Source organism: Neodiprion lecontei, chromosome 2, assembly GCF_021901455.1.
Source record: "Neodiprion lecontei isolate iyNeoLeco1 chromosome 2, iyNeoLeco1.1, whole genome shotgun sequence".
In the NCBI taxonomy this organism is placed as follows: domain Eukaryota; kingdom Metazoa; phylum Arthropoda; class Insecta; order Hymenoptera; family Diprionidae; genus Neodiprion; species Neodiprion lecontei.
The window spans coordinates 9,365,050-9,392,671 of record NC_060261.1 but is presented as its reverse complement, the minus strand read 5'-3'; the positions used below and the strand labels follow the sequence as shown (position 1 = coordinate 9,392,671).

The window sequence follows — 27,622 nt, the reverse complement described above, 5'->3', positions numbered from 1 at the left end:
CAAAAAGGAGTCTCCCCTGATTGCCGAGTATCCGTATCAAAGTGACTACACGAGCATCCAACGTCGAGGATATGATACCGAGTGTAAGTGCAGACACGTGATACATGGAACTGAGAAACGAGGATCTTCAGCGATGCGTAGAGAATGAGTAGCAAACATCGCGTGGCGTTTGCGAATGAGCGTAATGAGGGGCACGCGTGTGGCGGCGGTGAGGAGCCAGCAAAGGGGATGTGAGGGGGCGTTGATACACACGTCCCGTACAGCGACAGAATCGGCATCACGACTGCAGGGGCATTGTGCACTTTATGGGTCCAACGTCCCGTTACAATTATAATTATTCACGGGATTCTGTGTTTTATTGTTCGTCTCGACAATGCCGGGGCGGTTTCGGGGTGCGTCGCTCGGTGCGTGCGCGCGGCACTAAAACCGTATGTAGCACGCACCCAGAAAAACCATCGCCTCCTAGAATCCGGCTCGTGTCGAGTTCACCCCGTGGCCTACACGCCGCCTAGTTCCAAACACCCGATCGGACAAAGCCTGGGTAATTCTGATTTATAACGCTAATTGTTGCGGTAAGTCGACATAAATATTCGACTCGGCGTCCGCCGCGAACCCCCCACTTCGCCCCTGAACTACGGCGCAAAAGCCACGCGTCACCTTGCTTGTCCCTGAACCAGCCGCTCTGCGTTTTCTACTACTTCTCTCCTATTCTTCGTTTTTTTCCCGAAGAGGTAGAGCCAGCTACTGAATATTCAATTGCATATCTGAACCACTTAACTACCCAAACACAATTTTTCCTGATTTATGCCCCGAATAATCACACTCGTTTGATGTCTGGACTTCAAAGTTGGCGGGGTTACCCTGGAGGTCATTTAGTGAACGAATAATCAGGCTCTGGGTGACATTGCTTTAACCCACATTAGACACTTGGTGAGGTCAAATTCAAACAAATCAGGATTGAGAATGCTAAGTTCTTTGCAGAGCTGTTGGGACAGTTCCTGATCAGGTGCAGGAAACCAATTAGTTAATCGTTCGACACGAATCATTAAGAGTTGATAAAGGTGCCAAAGATAGTTTGAACCGTTTTCTCGGAAGCTTTCTCGGCATGGGATCCACGAAGGTGGGTTAATATCGTCTCAGGGTGTGAAACTTGAGGAATTACGAAAGACACGCTTTATTGGGGATATTGGTGCAACGGTGCGATACGGAGTGGCGGACAAACGCGCAATATGTACGGCTGGTCGGTTGGTCGTTTCTATGAAACCTGGGGGTCAGGAATGCCGGAATGCGGGACACGCCGAGGCGCGGAGAGCGATAGGAAACTCGGGCGACTCATTCATCGCATATCGCCGATGTCCGGTCCGATATGAGATATCGCCGATATGCGATAATCCGTAGAAGTCACTAGTATATTGCCGCCATACCTCAGCCGCCGTGACATACCAAATGACGCCACTCCCGAGCCATTAGTTTTCCCCGCGGCGTGCCTCCGCTCTATCTACCCCAATACTTCCGTTTCGTTCCGCCGTCTCGATCTCTCTCTTTCTCTTCTTTCATATCACCAATAAAACTCGCGTTTTTCCACCTACGTGATACGTCTTATCGACCAAGTGCTCTCCGCCCTGCACAACGACAGTACGAGTACCACATCTCAACGTCTGTCACATCGCTACACGAGGACTTTCGAACACTAAGGGAGTCGGAGACGGTTTGATGGCAGCTTCTAACTCAATCTCGTCTCCTGCTCGAATTCAGTTTCGCGTATTAATACGGCCATCAGTCAAATTTTATGCCCCCTACCAGAAGTCAGATGGAGAATTGGACTCGATTGACATTTGAATGACCTGCAACGTCGCCTATTTAAGGAAGCTACAAATCTTGGTTACCTCGAGCTTGAGTGATTTCGGGGGATGTTCCTTCGCTCGGTTTGATTACCTACACTACTCACCATGGCTACCTGCTTCCTCTGGACCTCTTTATGTGGTCGGTGTGGTAAATGAAAAAAAGGCGGTCTACCACAGGGTTGGAATTTTTCTTCGTGCTCTCAGAGATTGGCGTGAGTGTATCCAGGTGGGGCTCAACGCCCGGGTTGAAAGCCGGAAACGCTCCTTCACTTGTCAGAGGATGAAACTTGGAAAAAGTACGAATTTCTCGGAAAAACAAGAAGCCTTTCTCCGATGTTTAGACTAGGTACTCATTATTAGACTTGGACTCGAGGCTTGAGTATTAAAAGTGCGGATCAGGATGCAAAAGTGTAAAACGTGCAGGCATTTGCTCTGGAGGCGGATACAACCGGAATACAATACAGTGAGCCAAGTTTCACGAGGTTCAGGGATGCAGGGGCGGCTCGCGCTTGGACGTCGTATTAATATCGCATATCGGACAGCCGGGGACTGGCCGCCACCGCCACAGCCACCACCGACGACGAGCATCGACCGCGGCCACCAGCGATATGAAATGATCGCGTCCCCGTCGGGGAGAGCTCCGCAAATAGTGGGAAATAATTGAAATCCCTCGGGCAAACACGATATCCGGGCTCTAATCAATCCGTCACGTCATGCCGAGGCCCGCTTCTTCCTTATCTGTGTTGACTGCTGCTCCTTAACGACGACCGACGAAGAATAATCGAGAAGGAGCTGGAAGAAACCACCTGACGACGAACCCGGAGCAGAGCTAGACGACGGCTAAGACGACGACGACGAAGAGTCATCGCCGAGATTTTCACCCTGGGGTCCGAATCACCCGTAGAAAATTCCTACTTTCTCAGCAATTTCGGAAATTAATAGCGACCTAAGTGGCGGCTAAATTATTACCTCGTAAATATCTCCACACCCTCGCTTATACTCGTTGCAGACACGGCGTGCCCGTCGACGACGAGGGGGATCCGTTCTTTCGGCACCAACGTCGACTTCCAGCGTTCCTTCTTTCCGGGGGTGAAGAAGAGAGTTTTCTGGTCTATTTCACAAATGTGCATGCTTCGCAATTTCACTAATCCCGATGATCGGTGCAGCGCGCTGAAAGTGTAGCGGGTACTTACGGACACGGGAATACGACTTCCTGGTAGCTGAATCACGGATGTCAAAGACGCGTTACCTCAAATCCGACAAAATGATTTCCTCCACAGGGAATAACAACGCTGTGTTTACCTTCGTGTGATTTATCGCGACCCGAGGATTTTCCTGGACCCGATGCCATCGTTCGCCTTCTACTCAGTTCGACGTTCGTACTCAGCCTTGCCTCTTTTACTTATTTCCTCCCATTCTATGAGCGGCTACGTGCTTCTCCGGCACCCTCAGCAATCCCATATTCACGGTCTACGCGGTGATAATCATAGCGCAGATGTCACGCAATCGGGCGATGACTCTTTCGTTTTGACAAGCTTCGCCTTTTTTCGTAAAATATACTGTGTCATTTTGGTGAAGTTCGATCAAAGCTGCGTATTTGATTAACAAAAAAATTATAATAATCGAGAAATTGACATTTTCTATACCCTTAGGCTACGTCAGTTTGAATTCATTATATCTTAAATGAAAAAAATTCCTTGTACAATGCCAAGTTCTGAACTGGTTTATTCTGAAAGTAGATTCCTCGGGACGATTTGAAAACGTGAATAACTTTGAATCAACAGAGAATTTGCAGGGTGTTTTTACCGGACATTGTCATATCCGTCCCGTCTGTTCGTCTCTTCATTGCAATACAATGCACGAAAAGAATCGTTTATAAATCGAGCATACCAAACCATTCACATGATTTCTGGCCTGATTCCATTCAATATCCATGATTCTGAGTAGGTGCCTTTCACCAATTCTCCTAGTAGTTTCACCTTACAATAAGAAATCTCCCGAAAGTTAATTGACCCGATCAAGCATATCTAAAAGAGTATTGTAGCGAGTATAAAGTGCGGAACAGGCGACGTTGTCGACGTTGAGAATTCCTCAGTATGTGAACCAAGCAATGAAGAGCGATCGTTCGCCGGGTTCCCGCGTCGAAGAATTACAAAGTAAAATCAGTTCTTCGTTAGACCATCGCGGCGGCACGAAGAAGAAACCACGCCGCGGGTACTTATATCCCTTTATAGTACCTACTAATAGGTAGGTGGATGCATAATATATCTCATTATCGAGTCTAAGGTCGAAGAAGCGAGTGAATATCCCGAGGAACAATCACGCGTATACATACACGCCCGGTCTCGCACACATCGACGGTGACGTCGGTCCTCAGCGTCGACGGAAGCCGGGGGCAGCGGGACAATGCGGCCTCGGTGGGCATTGTATTAAGGATAATTCCCGCAGCCGTTCTCCCGACGGTGGCGGCCATTTTCTTAGCGCGTCGAGACAATAATTCGAACAATTAGATCGAGCTCGAAGCGAGCTGCAGGTAGCGGCACTGCATCCACGTTTCTTTCCTCCAGGGGGGGGGGGGGGGGGGGGGGGGGGGGGCGGGGGTGGCCGGGAATCGTCAGGGTATGAGGAACATGGCCGCGCGGCCAGGACGTCTCCACCTTTTTATTGTCACGGTGCGACTGCGAGGCACACTTATTCGCCGGTTCTCTCCTCTCTCTCTCTCCCTCCCTCCCTCGCCCTCCTCCCTTCTCTCTCTACTCTCCTCTCCGTGGGGCTTATTTATCGACGGTTGCTCCCGAGTGGCGCTAGCCTGGCATTTTAATTGCGGCTCTTATGCCACACCGACGGGCCCGCTGTCCTCGCGCATTAAAATGACCCCCGACTCCCTCGCTCTGCCACGACGACGCCGCTCTCCTTCACCCTTCGCCACCATGCGCGTAGGTACCTTCGCCGCCCCCTCGTTCGGTGTACCAATAAGGCGGGGGTGGAGACGGCGGAGAGGGCCTCTTCTCTTCTGCCTCCCCCTCTCGCCCCCTCCCCCATCCTCGCTTTACCCCGATACCTGTGCGTGATACGTGGGTGTTGCCCCGCCGAGCGCCACCGACCTCTACCCCGGACCCTGAACGCGTATTTCAACGAGTTATCAGCCGCAGATCTACAGGGAGTACGCGAGAAATTATTTATTAACCCGAACCCCCGGTGTAGCACTCGTCGTACCAACCCAAGGAGCGCGTTCTCGGTCTCTGCGAATTTTCCGCTGTTGTAGTGGAAATTATCATTTTGTGGTCCGAGTGACTTTCCGGATCCGTTACCTGGCTGCGGTCAGGATTTCCTTTCGGCACTCTAGTTATATAATTATCGTCTCTTGATTAGTTCGCCTCGAATTGTTGATCGTTGTCCAATCTCATAGAATTACTATTCAACACCTCAACTATTACCCTATAGACGCAGGAAAAGGTACAGGAGCATTTTTTACGAGAACGTGAAAATGTAGTTGGTGATTGGTTTCGATATTATTTTTATTGTCGATTATCGTTATTAAACAGTATTATCTTTAAGTATAAGGCTAAAAACGATATAATATTATACAATGTAGTCATTAATCAGATACTGACTATGGTGCCACGTCTGAATCATTATGGAAACGTTGGAAACTTAAGCCAGGCAAGTGTCCACACAGCAAAATTTTATGAAAATTTAAACCTGAGCCTGATTGGGCGATAAAAACCCTCATCGAAAAAATCTCAACTTGGATGTAAATTCGCACCCCCAATTCATAGATAATGATAATTTCCCATAAGAAAAAAGTCAACGGTACGACTTTACAGCATCCAAGATGCAGGAGTTTTTTTTTTTTTTGATGAAGGAGGAAAATCCTAAAACAGGAATGAAACCCCGAATTTCTGTTGCACGAATGGAAGAAGAGAATGATCCAGCTTCGGGAGGGTCTTGAAAATCCTCCGTGACCTGTCGTTGACGGGCCTGACGAAACGCTGGATGCGCCAGGGTGAAGAGGTGACAAGGATTGTTTAAGAGTGCGGTTACAGGGAGGATCGGTATAGGCATACAGAGGCAGGAAGTGAAGGTGTGGTTTGTAACTCGGCGAGCCTCGGCAAAGACCCCGATAATCCTGGTGAGAGCGCATTACCCACCCGTTGAATACCCCTTTAAAATTTTACCAAAGAAAATATTTGTCGGGCGTGTGGGCCATTGTGTATCGACAGATTTTGGGCTGGTCCCTCGACTCCGTATATAGATAGAAGTCGGTGCTGCAGAGGGCAAGGTGTCGGATCCAACAAACCTGAAGGATGCGACGTGTCCGACTCTCTGAATTTAATAGTAAACGTTATTATTAATTCCGTGGTCGTCGGGCTGGCACAATCAATTCCGGGAGTCGATGGTATCGCTTCGCAAGTTCCAGGGAAAACAATTACGCTGATAACCGTCGTAATAACCGTAATAACGTTACGCTCGGTACGTTCTCCTTACAGGAACAGGATATCCCTAGATCTCAATCGGATCCTGGTAGAGACCCGCCTGTTCACTCCAGTGATGCAAGGAATCTGTAAGGATTAGTTTTACTGTTGCTTTCACCAATATTTTCAGTGAAAAAAGTTCTTTCAATCTCAGATCAGACACCGAAAATCTGAGCAACTTATATTACCACTCAATTACCACCGAACGTTTAAAGTGATCCTTTTCGCGGTGAAGGATCTAACATTTTATGTATAGTTAGATCTGTTAGCACCACGATCATGACACCACGTTCTCCCTAGAATTATAACTGGTCGTGAATTTCCTCTCACATCGTGATCGATTAGTGATCCATAGTTCTCTTGCTCTTCCTTCTCCTCGGGATCAAGACCAACCTTTCTTTGACGTTCTGTTCGATTAAATAACGTCGCTGAAAGAACCTGATCAAAAAAAAAATTGTAAACCTTCCGTTTGTTTTTGGTAAGCATCTAAAACTTAATCATCTATGGATCGCTTCGGATTACGATATGAGAGTGAACGATAACCTTTGTATTTTTTTTTTGTTTTTCTTTCATTAAGAAACTTTTATCTCTGTTACGAGGTTTTACAAGTAGTTAAACGTGATTGTTACTTTAACATTTTGTATGCAAATGCATATGTCACTGTAACTGTAGGCATGTTACATTTAATAATAACAACATTTCTAGTTGTCTGAAGAGGATCCTCCTCAGGGTCGAAACGTCAAATCTTGACTTTCCATTCTATTGACATTCGACACCGAGAATCTCTTCGCATCAGTTTTACTCTTGATAAAATCCGTTGTTATAATTCTTCTCCGAGACTCCAAGACGCGCAATACGCGATGATCATGGCTGCCAGAGTTGCGCCACAATTGCTGAACGCTATCCGTGGATCTCGTCGTTCGTTCGTGGGAGGCGAGAGCGAGGCTGGAACCGACGAAGAAGATCCTCCATGAGGAATGGCGATGAGTCGAGTCACACTCTGGGTGACAACTCGCCCCCTGCGCTCTACCCCCTCCCCCGTCTTCGGATACCGTTGAGAGACCGACTGCACGTTGCCTGTGTTCGTTTAGTTAGCCGGGGGGGCCTCGGAGAGTGATGTCACACCATGCCTGTTCGATCCACTATCGCGAATTTTAATGATGGTGCAAATGTCCCGCGAGACGTCGTGTGTATTATCTCGGCTTAGGCCGGATGCGAGGGGGCCGCCCACGTACCATACACGAACGAACCATCCCGGACCACGCATCGTCTGGATTCACCATGGCGAAAAATTTATAGACCATCCGATTCTGTCGTTCATATTCGGAAAGGCTTGGACGAGCTTTCTTTTGCACACTGAGAGAAATTTTGAGTTCCAGTTACCGCTCAGTCCTTAGCTATTTTCATTTTTTACCACAATCGACAAAATATAGTTCTGTGTAGAAAACGAAAATTAGTTTTTTAGCTGTTACCGGAAACTCTAGTATCCGTTACTATTCTTTCTCACTACGATCACTCTTACTATATTTTCTTTCAACCAACTTTTTTTTTTAAATGTAGAGCAAACCTCAGAAACTGATTTTGCGTTGCAATATTCAAACAGTTTTTTTAACGATACCTGTCTTACTGAATTTTTCTAGTTACTGTGACAAATGAAATTTTTCTCAGTTGAACGTTTGCCGATTTCTCACCGTTTACAAGAAGTGACGATGATTTTTTGTTTCGTTTGTCAATAAAAACGTATCTGTTATTCCACCGGGTATAAGAAGCCGAGTCTGCATTATACGACGTTAACTAATGCGACAGATTTTTCACCGTCAGATCGTTATCGATCAGAGTAGGTATAGGTATTATAGGTACACAATTGCAAGTGTTCGTTATAACGGTCCGCTACTTGCCCGTCGTACTTTCCAGGTAATGTTATACATTTCGTGTAAGAATAAATTAACGTTCGTTGTTAATACGCGTATCTTTACGGATCTGTGTACAACTCACAGTATCGAATTTTCGATCGACACTTTATTTCATTCGTTTTAACGTCGCAGGCTTACATGGCAGCATATACGAAATACATCATTTATAACCTGATAAACAAAGATGAAAGAAAAAACCAGAAGTATCGCATTTCCGTTAATTTTTCGCAGATGGATGGATAATTTTTATCTTTCGGTTAAGCAGTTATTTGTTTAATATAAGTGAGCTTCATTTATCACTGGTGATTATAATTATTAGTCGTTAATAATACCGAAGTAGTTGAATATATTTACCTATAACTTCCATTCACCGCTTGTAGAGGTCAACTTATCTAAAAACGACTTTTTAATTTTAAAAAGTGACTCACAAGATTTAACTATTCGTCATTTTAATGAAAAAAAAAAAAATACATTTACCACTATATTCCTTCGAATGAAATCTACATACACTATTTTCGATATCGAATTACGTTATTCGTACGTTAAATTGTCTCGTAAAACTTATTGTTGCAACTTTGCGGTGACTAAGAATATGTTTTGACATTGAAATTGAGAATAACTTTGCAGAATTTGGACTATTGATGTTTTAAAAAAAGTTCTCAGTAAAGGCCTACAAACATTGTAGCTACTAAACTATTTTTGTTCTCGTAACGATAAGGGGAATTAGATGAGGAAGGGTACGTCCATTATATTAATAAAAGAAAGGGATTTTCGCAGCGTCAAATATCTAATTCTTTTACGTCAGGCTACCAAACCATACAAAAAAGAAGCACTCGCATTGTGGTTTCATTGATCCACTTGAAAAAAGAGACTTAACTGGTACATATGATGCTGTAAAAGCGTGATAAAAAGTAACAAAAAGTGATACGAGCTGCTATCTTCGATCCGCAAGTACATTTATGGAAGGTTTCACCTTTAGCTGGCACCTTTATCTTGTATAACATTACTGACACCTTGGGGTCGCTGAAGACCCCGACTGAAAATCGCTTCCTTTAACAAAGCAATTTAACATTATTACTTGAATTTTTTTTCTGGGTATTCACTCAAGTTGAGGAGACGCTACACTGGGGAAAAAAGTTTATTTACTGTTAAAAAAAAAGTATATATAGATACGGCGAAATAAATGTTTCTTTACTATTATCAAATTTTACTTGAGCCAAATATGATTTGTTTACTATTAATAAATTTTTATCGATCATTATTTGGCTCTACTAAAATTTGATGATAGTAACGAAATACTTATTTGTTAACAGTAAATAAAATCCTTTCTCAGTAATATACACGATTTCTAGGTAGACTTGGATGTCTTCAAATATCCAAGTCTGTGGATTTCGATCGCAAAAAAAAAACAAAAGATAGAAAGAATAACAGCCAGATTCTACATGCAATTGTGATAAAAAATATACCGTAACAGATTTTAGTTTTACACGCAAGAACGAAGATATGGCGGGAAGAAAAAGAAACAGTGGTCACGATTTGATATAAAAACGTTGGAACAAGTGTCGAAAAGCGGATGTATAATGTAGGTGTGAAGTATATATATTTATATGTAATAAGGTGAACAAGGATGCTGCAGTGCAGTAGCCGCATAAGGCATTCGGTGTGTGTCTCGTTTAATCAGAGTTGAATGTTTTACGCTCGGTCATTAAAGCGAAATGGCTCGTGTTATACCTGAATACATAAACCGAACAGTAATATCGAGTTTACGCCGCTTTTATTTAAATAAAGTTGCCCTTGCCCCGCGTGCACGCGGCGTTTCGAGTTAATAGCGCCGGCCGGGATTCGCGCTGACGAAAGCCGGACGAGCAATTCGAGAGTTAAGGTACGCAGGAACACGGATAGGGAGAGGAAAAGAGAGGAGGAAGCGAAAAATAAGGAAAGGGCCTCGCGTTCGACTCGCGCGAATCGCGCGTAGGATGCTGGATAACGAGGTCTGCGGTCGCGGAAGATCTCTTAGCTCTCCTCTCTCCTCTCCTCTCTTTTCGTCCTCATCCTCATCCTCATCCTCTCGTTATCCTTCCAGCCGCCGGCCCGTTAAGCGGCGTTAAGGGTGACTTGATCGCTCTGTCGCGTATTTGGATCCGATAAAGGTGCGATATTATTATGCGAAACGGAAATGAATGATTAGTCATTGACGACAGACCGGAAGCCGACCTCGGCGAGAGTGACTTAGTCTTAGAGAAAACTTAGCATTTAGAATTTAAAAGTGTTGAAAGTCGAAGTATGAAAAAGTGAAATATTGGAAAGGTCAGAACATAGAATTCCAAACTGTAGAATCATCGGAATCATTCTACTCGATAATGTAGAATCGTATATAGATTATAAATTTTGCTGTTACACGTCCTTTCTATACTTTGTCTTTTTGTATTTCGATTTACCATGTTTTCAATTTTTTTTACTTGAACTATCCACATTTTTAAATTCTCCGAATAAAGTTTTCGCGTCTGTGAAATTTGGTTTTCTGGTTCATTTATCGATCAGCAATTCAAGTTTTTTGCTGCTACCCGCAGTTGCAACGTTCAGGAAGTTCAGAAGACGTGTGGAAGAGTGTCGGGTTTATGGTTTACGCTCTGTTAACGAGAGTCGCGCCAAGTCATTGTCTCCGCAACTTAAACTCCTCAGACTTCCGGTCGATGGTTATAATCCTGATCAGTGTCTGAAGAGCGTCTTGATTCAAGGATTAAACTACAAGTACGGTATACTGGAGCTGAGCAGAGACCGGAACAGGAAGTCCGGAAGACGGAAAATTATAAATAACGATGAGGAATATTCTCCGTCATTTTGTATATAATGGAATCGATCTAGATTATTCTTTCTCCTTGCCTTGGCTCATATTCATCAAGCCATGAAACTCGGACGGTAAATTATACGATCGAAACGAAGTAATTGTTGCGTTATTATACACGTACATATATAGGGGCTGAACGATCGACTCGAGGTTATAGTTGAGCTTGATTATACACGGTGATAAACAACGCACTGTTTAATACGTTATTATGGCCTGGGAGTGAAATAAACTGGTAATAACAGTGAATTACGTCCGACGTTTTTTCTCCTCTTCTTTTTTGTTTCTTATTATTATTTTCTTTTCCTTCTTCCTCCTTCCTATTCTTCTTCTTCTTCTTCTTCTTCTTCTTCTTCTTGCGTCTGAGATCCAATTACCGATTATAAGCACAATGTTTACTTTCGCTTGGGTCTCATCAGCAGCGAATTGCTTCATCGAATTGCCGGCCCGGCTAACTCGATCGTCGCGTCAGCGATTCACTCCTACGCGGTGTACGTGTACACCAGAGGGAAACAGTCACATCCGGTTGTCTTATCGCGACTTTCGAACCGTTCGCACCCATCTGCCAAATGCCAATGCATCAAATTTTTATCTCACCATTAATGTTCTCGGAATTGTAATTATACCTAACATACATTACAGTACAGTGAAAAATGAATCCTGTCGTGTATCGGCTTCGGCTTATATTATTGTGTCTATAATATATCGACACGTATAAATGCAGCGAGTGATTCGCTGCTCATCTGTTTTAAAATACACCCAACGTCAGCCTGCGTGCATAATATGCGTGCAAACTTGTTAACGAACGCGTCAGCGAAACTGATTTCTTATTGTTAATACGTGCGTGTGTGCGTGTGGTGGGGGGGGGGGGGGGGGGGGGGGGGGAGGATAATAAAATATAAGAAGCGAGGCATACGCTCACGTTCGCAAACCACATCATGTCCGATGTTTCAAAATGTACCACTTTACGTCTTCGCGCATGAGAAAAGTGATTTTACATTGAAGTACAAACGTATTTAGAAATTTTTTTTTGTAATCGACAGATTACTCTCAACGGCGGACAAAAAATAAAAAATATAATAAAAAAAAATCGTTGCAGGAATAATGAAAGAATGAGGATTTTTTTTATTTTTTTTCTTTTTGTACGAAATAAAATCGTTCGTCTGTTTGGGTCAAAACTTGCAAGTTTTATTTCGAAATATTCATCACTTACGGTAAATAAAAATTAACCTACTCATGGTCTGTAACACGTAGTTTACAATTACGATATTTTAATATATACTTAAATTGAATTCTGGACTTAATGGCGTGTTTGGATAAAGGTGTAATTTTAAAAAATTCCTCGCACCGAATTTCCACGACTCGATGAAAATCCGAGGAAAATTCGTACGTCATCGAACCTTCACGGCGGGAAATTCTCACTCCGGCTCAATTACATTTCAAATTAGCCAGTTACAACAACCTGCGCAGAGCATCAAGGGGTGTGTTTGTCTGCAGCGGTTTAACGCGATATAATACCGCCACGCGTAATACGGTTTATACGCGCGAGATAACATTGACGAGATAACATTTCCCGCTCTCGCGATCTAATGTAATAATAGTTACACTGTGATACGTACTCTACACAACATTCGTATCGTTACACGCGTACCAAGGGGATACACGGAATTACATCTAATTGCGAGTTCTCTCCTGCAACAACAGGGCTGGCTGGACGACATTTTAATACGTACTTTTCACCGGGATTTTTTGTACGAAATTAATCAAAAAATTATCGGAGTTGGGGATGAAAAAAAAAGAAAAATCGTCCGCTTATCCGTACTGACAGAAATTTTTAGTTTCGGTTACCGCTCAGTCCTTAACCATTTTCATTTTTTACCACAATCGAAAAATATTGTTCTGGGTAGAAAATGAAAATTAGCTTTCTAGCTGTTACCGGAAAGTCTAGTATCCGTTACTATTCTTTCTCATTACGATCACTGTTGCTATATTTTCTTGCAACTGTTGCGAAAATTTAATGCTCGTGCAAGAATAAATTGATGTTAAAGCCTTCTTTAACTAAAAAAGTAGAGTAAACCTCAGACATTGATTTTGCGTTGCAATTACCAAAAAAGGATCGACAATAGCGCAAAATGGTTACGCGTACCTCGTTTTTCGTAATCACAACAATATTTAAACAGTTTTTTTTAACGATACCTGTTTTACTCAATTTTTCTAGTTACCGTAACAAAGGAAATTTTTGTCAGTGCAGCTTTGATAAAACAATGTAAATTTAAACAGGAATTTAATATCGTAACAAGTCTTTAAACTTCATCGTTCAATAAATTATTGCATACACAAGATTACTATTGAAGCAAATATTTTCTGGGATTCAATTTTTCTCTTTCAATTTTTCTCTTTCTGCCATAAAGTGAACATATGACAGGATATTTATACATATATATATATATATATATATATATATATATATATAAGTATAGCACAATTCGTAGAGTGTCAGACAAAAGCCCAGCTATTAGTTCCAAGTTTTTGTTATTTTTTTTTTCCTTTCTGTTTATCTTCTTATTTTTTTCCTCCTATTTTTACCTGACAGATTAGTACGAGGTTTGGCTTATTACCTGCCCGAGGTCGAAGAGCACAGGTGACGTAACACGTCGCAGGCCTTACCGCCTACGTGGATCGCAGCTTTCTTTTCCCAGGAGACAAATCTTGCCATTTATCCATTTCTGATTTTTTTTTTTACTGTTTTTGCTTTCCATTTTTTGTTTCTCGGGTTCTGTCTCGTTTAAAAATTCATTTCTTCTCGATTGTCGAGACGTTTTCGTTTTCGTCATTTTTTCATTCAGAAGAGCACAGAAGACACGTATATTCATATACCTATTATATATATATATATATACCCATACGAATTCAACTGACCGTTGTATCTGAGAAAACAAAAAGAAACTTGAAACAAGTATTCCGGTGGAAGGAGCAAAGAGCAGGATCTCGAAAGTTGTCACCTCGCTAGGATGTCGTGTTCCAGGATCGAGGAATCCCAACCGTGTTCTTGGCGGCTCATTTTTTATTCCCACCCTTTTTCACCTCTCCATCCTTTTATTTATTTTATTTTTCTCTATCGCCTTCTTCGTTATCCGTCCGGGATTGATTGCGAACCTAAAGTAGACGGAAGCCGAAGAACGGCTGAAGGACGTCCGGTGCAAAGATGAAATCGAACGAGCTTGCAAGTCCAAAAGGTTAGTTCGACTTTCGTGCGAGAGCGTTTTTCGAATTTTCGTGAAAACGAAAGTTTTCCGCAACCCATGCCGTCCGTAAAAAATGGGCACTCCTCTCGGATTGACGAGAATCCTCCCGCGGTATTCGAGATCCTTGTATCTGTCCCAGGGGACTCGGCGTCGACTATGCGACGAGAGGACGTCGCCGTCGCGGCTCATCAAAAGGCGCCGCCGTCGGGATATAAGGTTACACTTGCGGCCTAATAGCCAAGTATTAGGTGCGCCTTCGGCGAGCTTCGCATGATCGAGGAGCCCGTGTTTCTACCCGAGCAGATCTGGCGCCCAGCTCTTACCTGTGCCGCGGGAGATGAGAGCCATGCACCTCCATTCGGAGTCGCTCGAGCGTTGCCTGTAGACAAGCTACGTGTCGTCGAATTGACAATGGGGACTTGATCGAAGGCGTCTCACAGCCTCCTTACAGGATCCCTATACACGGATCTCGGTCTCGCTGCATCCGCGCAGCGAGTCGCCGTCTTCACTTTTCGTAAATTATCGGTGCTGGATTCTATCGCGTCTTACGGAAATACTCGATCGTATGTGTGCGACGCGCATACATGCGTGGATTCGAGTGGGAAGCTTGCCCGGAATATGATCCCGGCACATCAAACGCGGTTTCGATTTTTTTTTTTTTTTTTTTTTCGTTAGGGGGGAGACTTTTGCACGCCAATTTTTCATACACCGATAAAACTGTCGTCACTGATCCTTGCGTCCACAAGCGTATTATTTATCGTGTTGTTTTTCCAAAAATCTGCGCGTGTCATGAATCGCGGAGAAATCCGCTGCACTTGCCAATTATACTCACAAGTGCTATAGAATGGATGAATTTGGCACCGTCGTAATTTAATGTGAAAATATGATTCGGTATAGAAGACTTCCGATACCTCAGTGTCGAGATGTTTCTGCTTCAGAAAACCATATGTTTGAATCATCTGCTAGTTTTTTTCTACATCTTTTGGTCGTTAAACAGTATAATATTTTACATCCATTTAAAATCCTCTCTGTTCTTCCCCATTTCCAAAATAGTTTCAAAAATCCATTTACCGATTGCCGACTAATTCGATCACACGGAAGCAGAAGCCACCGGTTTCGAAAAGTAATCAACTCAGAGTATTGGTTTAAAAATATTCAAATCCGCAGGCACAACTCTCGTGATCTGAAAAGTGCGTATTAAAAAGATCGAAGATCTGGTCCTCGCCAGAGCTGCTGCTGCTGCTGTTGCGGCTCGAAGAAAGGTGCCCAGGCATCGCGCTGGTGTGTTAGAATGACGGATTCCTTCGCCGAGCTATTTAGCTCGGAGATACCGATCTCGATTGCGGACGGAGGATCCTATCTCAGCATCCTGGGATTAGGCAGGTGGCTAAGCCATTTGAATCAGTCCAGCGGAAAGAATAATCGAAGCACCGCTCGATAGAGACCGAAATCTATCCGCGGAGTATCAACAGCAACGTACATCTTGAAGTTGCAATGTCCGAAACTGGAAGAAGGGCTGACTTAAGTATTTAATATCGTTTTCTTCTCGAAGTTGAAAGTGTGTTAATGATTGACTGAACTATGGTATAATTGCCAATGAAAACGGAGTGCTGCAGGGTACATTGGAACGGTCATTCACTTGGAAGTCACTAACGATCATCAATCCAATGTTGAAGGATAGCTAGAGTTTTACTCATTTCCAAGTGATTCCGTAACGTTGTTCAATCCATTCGACTCCCGACCGATTCCCAAGTGATTTCCAACCGATTACTTGACTGAATTGATCATCCCCGATTGATCGTCCTAATGGAGGAAGAAGCGGATGCTGATCCGAAGGTCTTCGACCGTCATCACCGAAGGAAGAACCAAACCAGTGATTGTCGACGGCATGTATCACAAGATGGAAACAGTTTAGTGTGCCTGGGAACAATGCAGAGCCTGGGCTCGAGTCTTGGAGTGAGTGTGCGAAGGGCGCTTTGGCCTGGGTAAGATATTAGCGAGACAAATAGCTCGTCGGTCGCTATTCGCAGGTTGGTAAACACGGTGTCTCTAGACGCGGGGTAGGTGCCCGGCTCTCGTACACCTCTACCCACCTCACGACGGGGCTCAACAACCCGGGTAACTATAACCGCATGAGCGAGCAATATGCATGTACGTGGCTCACGGCAGCTACTGTGGGAATAAACGGGGCTTAGTCCCCATATTAGCATATGAGCGCTGCCTAATTAACACCCCGAACTCTACCCCTCGTTATCCATTGTCTTAGATAAACCCGTTTGTAAAACTTGGGTTAAGCGACTCACCCGGTTCCAGTTTAAGGCGATGCTATAGGTACCTAAACTAAAGTGAGTTACGACCGTTGCAGGTTTCCGGGCTACTCGTGAACAGAGATATCGAAATGAATTCTTTTCGCTGTTTGACAATTTGGATGTCATCGAACGGTGCTTGCGTAGAATCTGTAAAATGTTGCTTTCCGGTACCATTATACTGACAGAACAAAAGAATGCTTAGAAGCTTTTATCTATCACTGTAAAGTTCCGTTTAGTTGTTGTTTCGAATTACCGAACTATTTTTCAGTCTCCAAACAATCATGATTATATTCCCCAAGATTTTCCAAAGTTTGAAAAGCTATATTCTACCAATCGGAAGAAGAAAACACTGTAAAATAGGATTTTCTCAATTCACCTATGAAAGTTAAGAAGCCGTTAACGCCATATACTCGGTTTCTTCTCTCACAATATTGAGTAAAATCAACCCTCGAATCCACTGAAATATTGAAATTTGTCTATCTGTAATTTTGTTCCAAGCCGTAAGCGCCAGAATATAAGGACCGAAATTAGAATGTCACACTCAGAAAAAATTTCCATTTAAATGCAAATCAATATCAAAAACTTTGCTCATTCAAGAAAATAAAAAAGATGCAAAGGGTTGAAATAAAGTTCAATCGAAATAAGTCGGATTAGTTCTGTTACACCAAGTAAATTATCTAATATAGGTTCATATTCAAATTGAACGTTTTCGATTCGGACGAATTCCAGAAAATTTACTGCCCGAGTGTATAGGTGTACCGTTCGAAAAGAGAGGAGAGAAAAATAATATAATATAATATAATACACATATATATAAGGCTCGATTAAGAGCCCCGGCGTTAATTTCGGAACGGCACCCCTGCCGAGTGGTTGTGGCAGGCGGTGGCACATCGTCAGCCAATAAAACAACGCCGAAAGAGGCGGTCGAATAAATTTCCAAATGCTGGAACCGGAGGCTGCCCGGCTGCATTCCAAGCGGCTGTGCCCGAGACACGGAATTGTCGCCCTCATTAGCGACTGCCCCTTCGGTCCTTCGTTCCTTTAGTTCCTTTACTTTCGTTCGTCCACCGATTGATATGCGGACCGCGAGCCATCACCGGTCCATTTTCAGAACCGATCCACTAATCTCGAACTTTAATGAATTTTAATCGCTACCGTAGACTGCAGCCGGTCGAACGATCCAACCCATATTCACCACGATGTGGTTTCGCATTCGTTGTCAGTTCCAATTGTCCTGATCAATTGTCGCACGATTAAAGCCTGAGATAAAAGCTCCTAGACTCTTACCTAAAGCTTACATGCTTCAAAATAGAAACGGTTCATAGATACTTGTCAATGGTTTTTTTTTTCTCAATTCGAAACGAACAATGACAAAATAGCGAATATAGATGAAGCTCGAGTTGACATCTTTCGTAATTTTTATCGATTGATTTAAACGCTAAGGAAATTATGATCCAGGTTGCCGGAGCTGACAATTAGGTGGGTCAAATTTTCACTGATGTAATAATTTGGTTCTTTATTTTTAAAAATATTTCTTTTTCTTTTTCCTGCGCTTACAAGAAGCCGTCAGCACCGGACTATTTTCCCGACCTAGACTTGAGAGAATTTGGCAATCATCTCATAGCTCGTCAATTGTAGAGTATACAGAGGGAGACGCGTACAACTTGGGGTTTCAATTTGTTCGGGAAAGCAACGTAAACATAGCGATGTTTGATCTCTCGTCGAAAGAATTCCCCGTCAACTTGCGCAAGACGGTAAATCGGCGAGATTTCAACGGACCGTGGAAAAGTGGAGAGTGAGTAGAAACCTATAGCTGGATGGCAAGGATCTCGATGCACGCTCGAGGATTCGAAGCGGTATTCGATCGCCCCCCTGGGACTCGATGAATAAATCGAATATCAAGCTCGCGAACGAAAAGGAGGAGAAAAGGAAGAGGAATGAGGAGAAAGACGCACGGTTAGAATGAAAGAGAAAGAGAGAGAGAGAGAGAGAGAGAGTTTTAAAACGCATTTGGTGGCTGGCGTCAGCGGAGAGAGCGCAGAGGGCATCTGCAGAGAAGGAGAGGAGGTGGTGCCAGCACTCGGTAATGACGCGTGTATTAAAAACTCAAAAACGGCAGGGACTCAAAATAAACGCCCGGTTCCTCGGTGATTGATGACTGCGCTCACGCGCCCGCGTTCAACGTACATAGTGCAGTGAAACGGGAGAGCTTTAAAGCTCTGGTATCACCGATTTTCGCAGTCTGAACGACGCCGAGAGTCCGAAATGGCCATTCGGTTCTCCGCCCAGGCCGATCACCGAAATCGACGAAAAGGGACGCGCGGACGATTTGCACCAGATTCTGAGAACTGGCTCATGACCGTTCTCCAAAAAATCTTAATTTTAGTTCGTTTTTTTCCTATTTTTTTCATCTTAATTGCACCCAGCTATTCGTGCGGACAGAAATGACACGAGTATTTTTGGTACCGTGCCACTTTCAGCAACGGCAATAGCTTGAGCTGTGAGCTTCGAAACGATTAACCAAACGCTTCGAAAAATTATATCGTCAAAGAATCTTTGGCGTCCGTTGTAACTGCTCAGTTTAGGAACTGACCGGCCTGAGTTAAACTCTCAAATTTGATCGAACGAAGAAGTCAATGCGGTTTTTGTTAACATAGGAAGAAAAATGTGCTTCCATGTACGTTGTTTACATTTTTTATCCATCCGGTGTATTTTTTTAGATTGAAAATAGAAAGTACCCCGCAATAATCTTATGGGAATTCGGTTTCAGTGAAATCGTCTGGACTATTTATATGTTGTATTTATGTTTACAACACCTCCGGAAATTTATTTCAAACACGGTGCCGTTTTTTATACTCTATAATCTCCATTTTCCCATCAGAAAACCAAAAACACCTATTTTCTACAGGTATAAACGTCATCTGCAGGTAAGATCTTTGAGGTTGGAGAAGAGGATGAATCCATAGACTTACAATTAAAGTGACCATGTCCGGTTACATGGCTAAGTTAATTTTGTAACTTAAGCTAATCACTTATTAGAAATAATTCTTTTTTTCTTAGTGTTTCTTGCATAAAGGAATACTGTGTATAGGACGAACATTTTTCTAGAGCCCTAACTATTCATAGCGGAGGAAGACTTTTTACAGAATCCCACGATCTACACCATATAAAAAATCCAGACGATTTCACCGAAACTCAATTCTCGTAAGATTATTCCCGGGTTCTTCCCATTTCTCGCATGAATGATGTACAAGCTATGAATGGCCTTCATTCACCACGAATATGAGAGGTAACGATAGCGGTGTAAATTAGGTTCGTATCTCATGCGGTTTATTTTTGATACATTTAAACAAATCATACCCATTGCTTAACGACAAAATAAGTATATTCCAGATTTGTTCTTTAGCCTGAAGCATTGAATCGTTACCCCGAAAGCCAATCCGACATATCACGTGCATCGAAAGTGTTGCAATACATTGTTTGCAATTTATCTTACCTCGCGCCATCCCCAAACCTAATTTCATACATTTCCGGTATAAAGATTTCGCAATTCAGTTGTGATAGACGTGGAAATGGGTACAACAGAGTCGAAGATTGCGACGCAGGCCTGCTTTCGCCGAGTACAAAGTAAATTTGCATTCGTCAACATGTAACTAACCCGTGGCATTACATTGGTGTATAATAATATATGTAGTGTATACGCGACTTGAACTAAAAGAGAGAGAGAAAGAGAGAGAGAGAGAAAGAGATGTCCTGCAACAAGGCGACGAGTCGATGCGAGGCGGTTATAAATATGTCCTCGTGACTGATGACACTGGAGCATCGTGATCGATGATTGACGAGGATAAGTCCGAGGACGTCCCACGGAGAGCGTCCTGGCCGGACATCGGGACTCAAAGAGTCGTGTGTAGTCGCGCTGCGGGACATGCTTGAGGTAACGAGGTCTCTGCACCGGTTCCCTCGCCCCCCTTTACCACCCCTAAGATCCTTCGAGCTGTCTCCTCTTTTTATGCTTATCCAATCACCCGCCTCTGTTCGCTAAATTTCTAGGACAAAGAAAAAGGAAGAACAAAAAAAAAAAAAAAAAAGAACATCCAACGTGTAGTAGAAATTACGAAAAGTAAAACAGAGAACAGACTTGAGATGTATGTATCATAACTCATAAGTCTAACCATCCACTTTGTTCAATTTTTCACTGTCTCATATTTCACTCTCGCCAAATTTTAGGTGGTAAAATTTTTTTAAACAGAACGCAACTTGCGGACATTATTAAGCCTAGAACGGTAACGATGTTTTTATTTTGATTTTTTTATTTTACCGATTTCAGTAACGGGGACTGTAAAAACGCCGCAATCTTGTGAATCCCATCTCTCCGCTACATCGTATCGTTAAGGGTTTTACAGGGTCTTATTTTGGCTTCGTTTTTTAATCAAGAATCACACGGGCCAGAAAACTTTTTGCGCAAGTTCCAAAACAGTGATTGAAAAAATAGTTGGAAGGGTAAAAAAAAAAAAAAGGGTAAGCTATTCACTTGCGGCGGGATATTTAAATTCACGCGGGGTGTTTTTTCACACCCCGTTACCGTTCTACGGTTAATCCTTTCGGATAATCGGTAAAGAGTGTCAATTTGTACAATGAATTTTTGTAAAATATATTTCTTTCGATTCACGCAACGGTTTTGCTCGCTGTTTAATTTTTTCCACTCAACTCGACAATTCAGACATAGATTGAAAAAATAACTTTTCAGACATTCCTTTAAATTTGAACACCGTTTTTTTTTTTTTTTTTTTCTTCATTATCAAAGAACAAGAAAGACCAAGATATCTATCTCACTATTAAGAGAAGAAAAAAGGATGCTTTGTCTGCTCAATCGTTAACCAAAAGCGTAACATCATCGCCTTACCTACACCGGAATCATAGCACAGAGCGAGAGGAATCTTTTTTGAATAAAATAAGTAGCGACGACTAATTGGAATTTGGCGGCTGGAATACAAGAGGCTGTATAGGTGACGCGTGTACAGGCCTACAAGGGATAAGGTACCTACATACATAAGATACAGGGCGACTTCCGGCGGGACCGAGAGACACTCGGATTCGTCAACGTAACGATCTCGGTGACGCGCCGTTTCCTTTCCCGAAAGCAAGCTGAGAAAAGTACAAGACGCGGTTTTCGGTAATACCGACCAAGGCAGGGCGGAGGGAGGGAAGGGAAGGGAAGGGAAGGGAAGAAGCATCTTCGTCGGCGTCGGCGTCTGAACAGAGGGACCGAAGTACGTCCCGGTCGTTTGTCTGCCCGCGATCGTTACATCCCCTTGCGCCAAATAATCCCCCTGAAGGTTATATATTCTAACGAATCGCGGTTAATTATTTATAATTAATTACGTCCCTGGCTGCCGGGCGCGTTTTATCTTTTTCTTTTTGCAAGTTGTTTTTTGATTTTTTGGGTTAGTTGTTTTTCGTTTCTTTTTTTTTGTTTTTTCTCGTACCCCGCGGCGCATGATCGATTATCTAACATTCAGTTTCTCTGTAAATAAGCCACCGTTGCCGTGCAGTTATATCTACTTCTAGCAGTTGACAAAACGATACCGCGCAAGCTCGTCGGCTGATTGAACGTTCGCACGATCAAAAGAGCTCCGCCGATTTGTTTCCGCGAGTCCGAGGCGCGACGGGCGCGAGGAAAAACCGACGTCACTTCAAAGGCGGCCTGGGAGGAGGGCGCGAAAATACCATAAATCCACTTTGACGCTTCGCGCCTCGGCGCTGTTGTGACGTCTGGCCGTGGGGCCACTCGCCACCCCTCTCATAATAAACCTTATTTATTTATATCGCACCTCGTACGTACAAACTCACGAAATTCAACGCCCAACCTCTTTCCTCAAATTTACCGCTTCCCCTCCGCGCTTAAACGCCGCTAATAGATCGCCGTTTCTTTCGGGAAGTTTTCACGAGGCTTAAACCCTTCGATGGATGCTGGTGAGAAGATATTTCTGACGAGTGATTTTGACGCTCGGAAGTTATTGGTTGGGGTCAAAAGGGAGGATGATCAGTCGCAAGGAAAGGGTCGGAATAGCGAATTTTCAAAAACACGAGAATCCATTTCGTACAATTTCGAAGTGAAGATTGTCCAAGTACGTATAGAAAGGTAAAACATGGAATTTTCAGAATTTGGAGCCGGTACTTTGACTTTTCTACACTCCGTCTTTGCTATGTTTTAACTTCCTAAATTTCAAAGATTGTAGCAATTTTACATTTTTGGTGCTGTGACCCTTCTGTAGTTTAATATTTATACATTTTTGTCCTCGCACAGAATAGGATATAAAGTAGAAATACGACAGAAATCTCTTACTAATAAATCGAACTTTAAACTTGTTGAAAAAAAAAAAAACACGGCTGGCGCAGGGTTAATAATTTCACCACACCGTTTCATGGTCACCAATTATTCTTCATCAATTACCTACACTGAGAAAAATTTCACTTGTTACACTAACTAGAAAAATTGAGTAAAACAGGTTCCGTTAAAAAAAACTCTTTGAATAATGTTGGAATTACGAAAAACGAGGTACGCTTAACCATTTTGCGCTATTGTCGATCCTTTTTCGTTTATTGCAACGCAAAATCAGTTTGTTCGGTTTACTCTACTTTTTTAGTTAAATAAGGCTTTAACGTCAATTCATCGTTACACGAGCATTAAATTTTCACAACAATTACAAGAAAATATAGTAACAGTGATCGTAATGAGAAAGAATAGTAACGGATACTGGACTTTCCGGTAACAGTTAGAAAACTAATTTTCATTTTGTACCCAGAACTGTATTTTTCGATCGTGGTAAAAAATGAAAATGGTTAAAGACTGAGCGGTAATCGGAACTGAAAATTTCTCCAAGTGTACTGCATCCGGTCAAGTTTGTTAATCGAAAAGTTTCTATACCCCGGTCGATATTTAGCGAAAGCTTTTCTCAAAACCGACTGAACAACGTTGGCAAAGGTATTCGGTGAGTCTCGATTGGCCAACCGACATATTCCGGGTTTCGGGCCCCCCGTCGATTACACTCTCCGCTTTTTCCCGATGATCCAAAAGCGGGCGACTCCCCGCTGCCGTAATTAGCATTCGGCACGTTGGTTCGAATTCGGAGGAAGGGGGAAGCTTTTTACCCACGACGCCGATTGAGACGCGGCACGGCCGATTTTCTGGCGATTCGGGGTCACCGCGAGGGCCGATCTGGTCTCCACGACACCGATCGCCCTGATTGACTTGTCATCCGACTTGCTTTTTGCCTCGCGAGGAGAAAAGCCGCAGCGCCGCGCCGATTCGCGGTGGTTAATTAAATGCACTTTTTCCCCCGACAGATGACCGGCCGCCGGAGTTCTCGTTCTACACGCCGATCGTCAGGATCGGTTAATAAATCAACGATATAGGGAGAGAGAGTCCTGCGGCCAAGCCGCCTCGGCTTCCTGGAATCGAACCGATCATCGCCCTCTCACCGATGTATAATTAGTGGACGCGTGTCGACGAATTACGGCGAAACTTGCTTCCCCTTCTTCGTTGCCGCGGAAATCATAAGCCGGCCATGATGTATGATTTTATCCATTTTATGGAACGCGATGAGAGTGAGACAAAAAAAATAAAATAAATAAACAGCGAAAAACTTAAGGATTGGCACGATTCTGTTGTTCAGATTTCTTGTCCGGAAATTAACGATTCGATCGAATAAGATCGAACTTTGGGTGAAGAAATTTTATCTACGATAAATTAAAAATTTAGTCACGTTGTATGTACGTCATAATCGAAATGATTCAATAATTATGTTTCAACTGAATCGAAAATTGTTTTTCGTTATTACGAATAGACGTTGTTTCTCATCGGTTGAAAATTCATTTTTTGTTTTCGATAATTGTGACGAATCGATGATACTTTGGATGAATGCAGTTTCTAACTTTTCGGAATATAGAACGTATGTTTCTACGGATAGTTGAACTTTCGGTAAAAAAAAAATCTAGCAAAGTTGTGGGATCTTTGGTTAGAAAATCGTAAAATGTGAACAAATCTATGATTTCCCGAAGACATACTTCTGTTAAAAAAAATCCTATCGCTCTCTTTTGGGGGGGATTTATACGATATGTATTACAGTAATTCAGTTTTTCTGAACTATCAGAGTGACTCGTTTGACCAAAAAAATTTGTTCATAATGTTTCGATCATTGATTGAATCAGCTGAAGTATGAAACGAATTTCCGTCAAGATCAGTTCCAGTTGTAAACTTTCATTCGTGTCGTTGGTCTTTTTTGAATAGAGTTGAAAAAAGCGTGTTTTTCATAAAATGACAACGACAGGAGCGTGACTCCAAATTTCAACAATTTGTAAAAACTGAGACTTGAATTATTGGCTTCGTGTTAATACAGCTCGAAGCATTCGAAACTCGTGTTTCGTCTTCAAGATTTCGATAATCCCCGGTTCGCCTCGTGTCAACGGAGCGCGAGCGGAGAAATTGAATGAGTGTGTGAGCCTATTGAAAAAGGCTCGTGAGTTTGGCGCCCCGCATGGCAAGTTAGCCCCGTTCTCTCCCCTGAAGCGGTTGTCGCGCCGTTTGAAAATAGCTCCGAAAGCATGTCGCGTGCGGCTTTTGGAATTCCTGGCCTCTCGTTAATACCTAATCTATAAATAAAGTTTCTCGCTTCTACTTATTCCATACGACAGCGACACAGAGAACGACCAATCATAAGCCAGGCATTTCTGGCACGCGCTTTCCCGGCTCTCACACCGATCATCTTAAACTCGTTCTTGTTGCGAAGCCTATTAAAGTGGTTCGTTCGCCAATAATCGATACTTTTCATTCATTTTATTACGAAATAACGGGGCACTGAGCATTTGTTGAATTATTGTAGGCATTCGGGAGCTCCAAAGATTTGTTCGAAAATACAAAAATATATAATTTACGGGACTTATAATCAAAAGCGTTAATTTCAGATCGATGCTTTATTCAGAATCGCTTCGAAATCGTTGAAGAATCTAAAAATTGTAACTTCATTTTATTCAGAAGAATATTTTTTACGAAGTTATTAACTGAAACATAGGTATTTGTTTTTTCGTGGTTAATTCAACATTGCAAAGTTTAACAATCAACAACGCCAAGATTATGGAAAAAAAAATCTGTCTCCGTTTCAACCGTGGATCGAAAACCATGTGTTGTGAATTTTTGAGCGGTCAGGAATCGGAGAATTTGCATCATAGTTTGTGGCAATATTTTACAAATTCGTCCTCTTTCAGTCGGCTTCGATCTGAAAAAAAACAACCGTCGAATGATTCAAAATTTACCACCGTCGTGATTCAGTTCGATTTTTCGCGCACAGCTGCATATATTTTTCTCCACCATGGCGAATTGTGTCACAAAGATTATCGTCACGGGGTAGCGACTTAATTAATACACGGCAGAATCTATTCTTAATCAACTTGACACACTGAGACGCTGGGTGTCGTAACAGTTTTGCCACAAGTATCAAAGTGCAGTTTTCCTGGCCGACAAAGTGTGAATTATGTATTCGTGGGTAGTTGTTGATTACGGAATGGTTTGATTCCAGCCACTAGGAGCAGCGAGGGGTTCGTTCGGTCAATTAAATAAGTCATATTGCGAGCGGGTATCATCGTTAGCCTTAACGAACCGAGGTGGCACTTGGCCGCGTCTGTCAGCATCCCTCAGCGCCGCGATGCCCGGCGGCACGACGACACAGAGACCCTCGAAAGTTCCTCCTTCTCCTCTTTTTTCCCTTCTTATTCTTCCTCTCTCTCTCTCTCTCTCTCTCTCATCTTTTTCTGCCCTCTAAAGCGTCGTATTTATAATCTCTCGTCGAGGAGAAGGCTCGAAAACGAGATCCAACCACCCTGCCGCAGCGAACGCGGCTCCGGCTTCTAAACTGTATGCGACGCTCTTGGCGTGAAAATGGTCGCCAATTAACCAGCTGTGAATTACGCGACGACCCGTCCTCGCTAATTTAGTGTAACTCCGGTGCATCCTACAACGCTCTCATCTCTTCGAGGCCTCTGCGTGCGTCGCGACGCCTGCGCCACGCGAAACGCGTTTCTGCACCACTGCAGAATCGGCTTCTTCTTCTTCTTCTCCTTCTGCTTCTTCTTCCTCTTCTTCTTCCTCTTCTTCTTCTTCTTCTTCTTCTTCTTCTTCTTCTTCTTCTTCTTCTTCTTCTTCTTCTTCTTCGGCACGCATCGACCGGCCCATACTTCTGGTCGCAAGGACGTCACCAGCCGGACATCCGCCTCCTTTGAAGTCTTTGAGTCTGTTCCATCGCGCGCCGCTGTGTCGAATGAAATATTGCCCACGGATCGGACTTGCTCGGCGCAAACGCGTTTACTTTACTTTACTTAACTTTACTTTGGTACTCCAAGGTCGTATTTTCTCTTCGGTTCTCAGACCGTACTCTGATTCTTCTTCTATGGTACATTATACCCTCCGAACGGAAAAAATATATAATGTAGAATTTAGATCTGTGTAGTGAACATACGGACAGCACTTTTTTGGAGTCAGATCTACATCAATTGTGGTGGGTCTACCTGAGCATGTAAGCACGTAACTCTTGATGGTGGTTTTCTAACTTTTATTATCGGATTTGTAAATCTTGCCTCCATTGCTGTAGATTTAATTCGAAAAAAGTGTTAGCCGTATATTCGCCACAGGAGATGTAAAATCTACAATATTTTTCTTTCCCTGCGTGTTTGTCCACCGTGAGCAATCCGTTACTTTTATCTTTCTTCGTCTATTTTTACGTATATAAATAAACTTTTCAATCATTTTATACCGAGATCGTATATCTCATGTTTCATTGTTTGAAATAACTGTGACGTTAAATTATACCGGTTTGTAGATAATTAGATAATTATTAAACGATGCTGTGCTATAATGAACCATTTCCGTCTAAGATTCTTAACTCAGTTTATGAAAATATATTTTTCACAGGAGACACTAAAACATGAAGTGCAAATGT

General features: G+C 42.9%; 1 long non-coding RNA gene across 1 annotated transcript; it reads right to left on the bottom strand.

Moving 5' to 3' along the window:
• Positions 1-496: 496 nt before the first annotated feature.
• Positions 497-26,752, bottom strand: LOC124293094. Its single transcript, XR_006903002.1, has 3 exons — positions 26,646-26,752; positions 10,908-10,915; positions 497-508 (listed from the first exon to the last, which is right to left on the bottom strand). It is a non-coding gene; the product is annotated as an uncharacterized LOC124293094 (long non-coding RNA).
• Between the last annotated feature and the right edge of the window lie 870 nt (positions 26,753-27,622).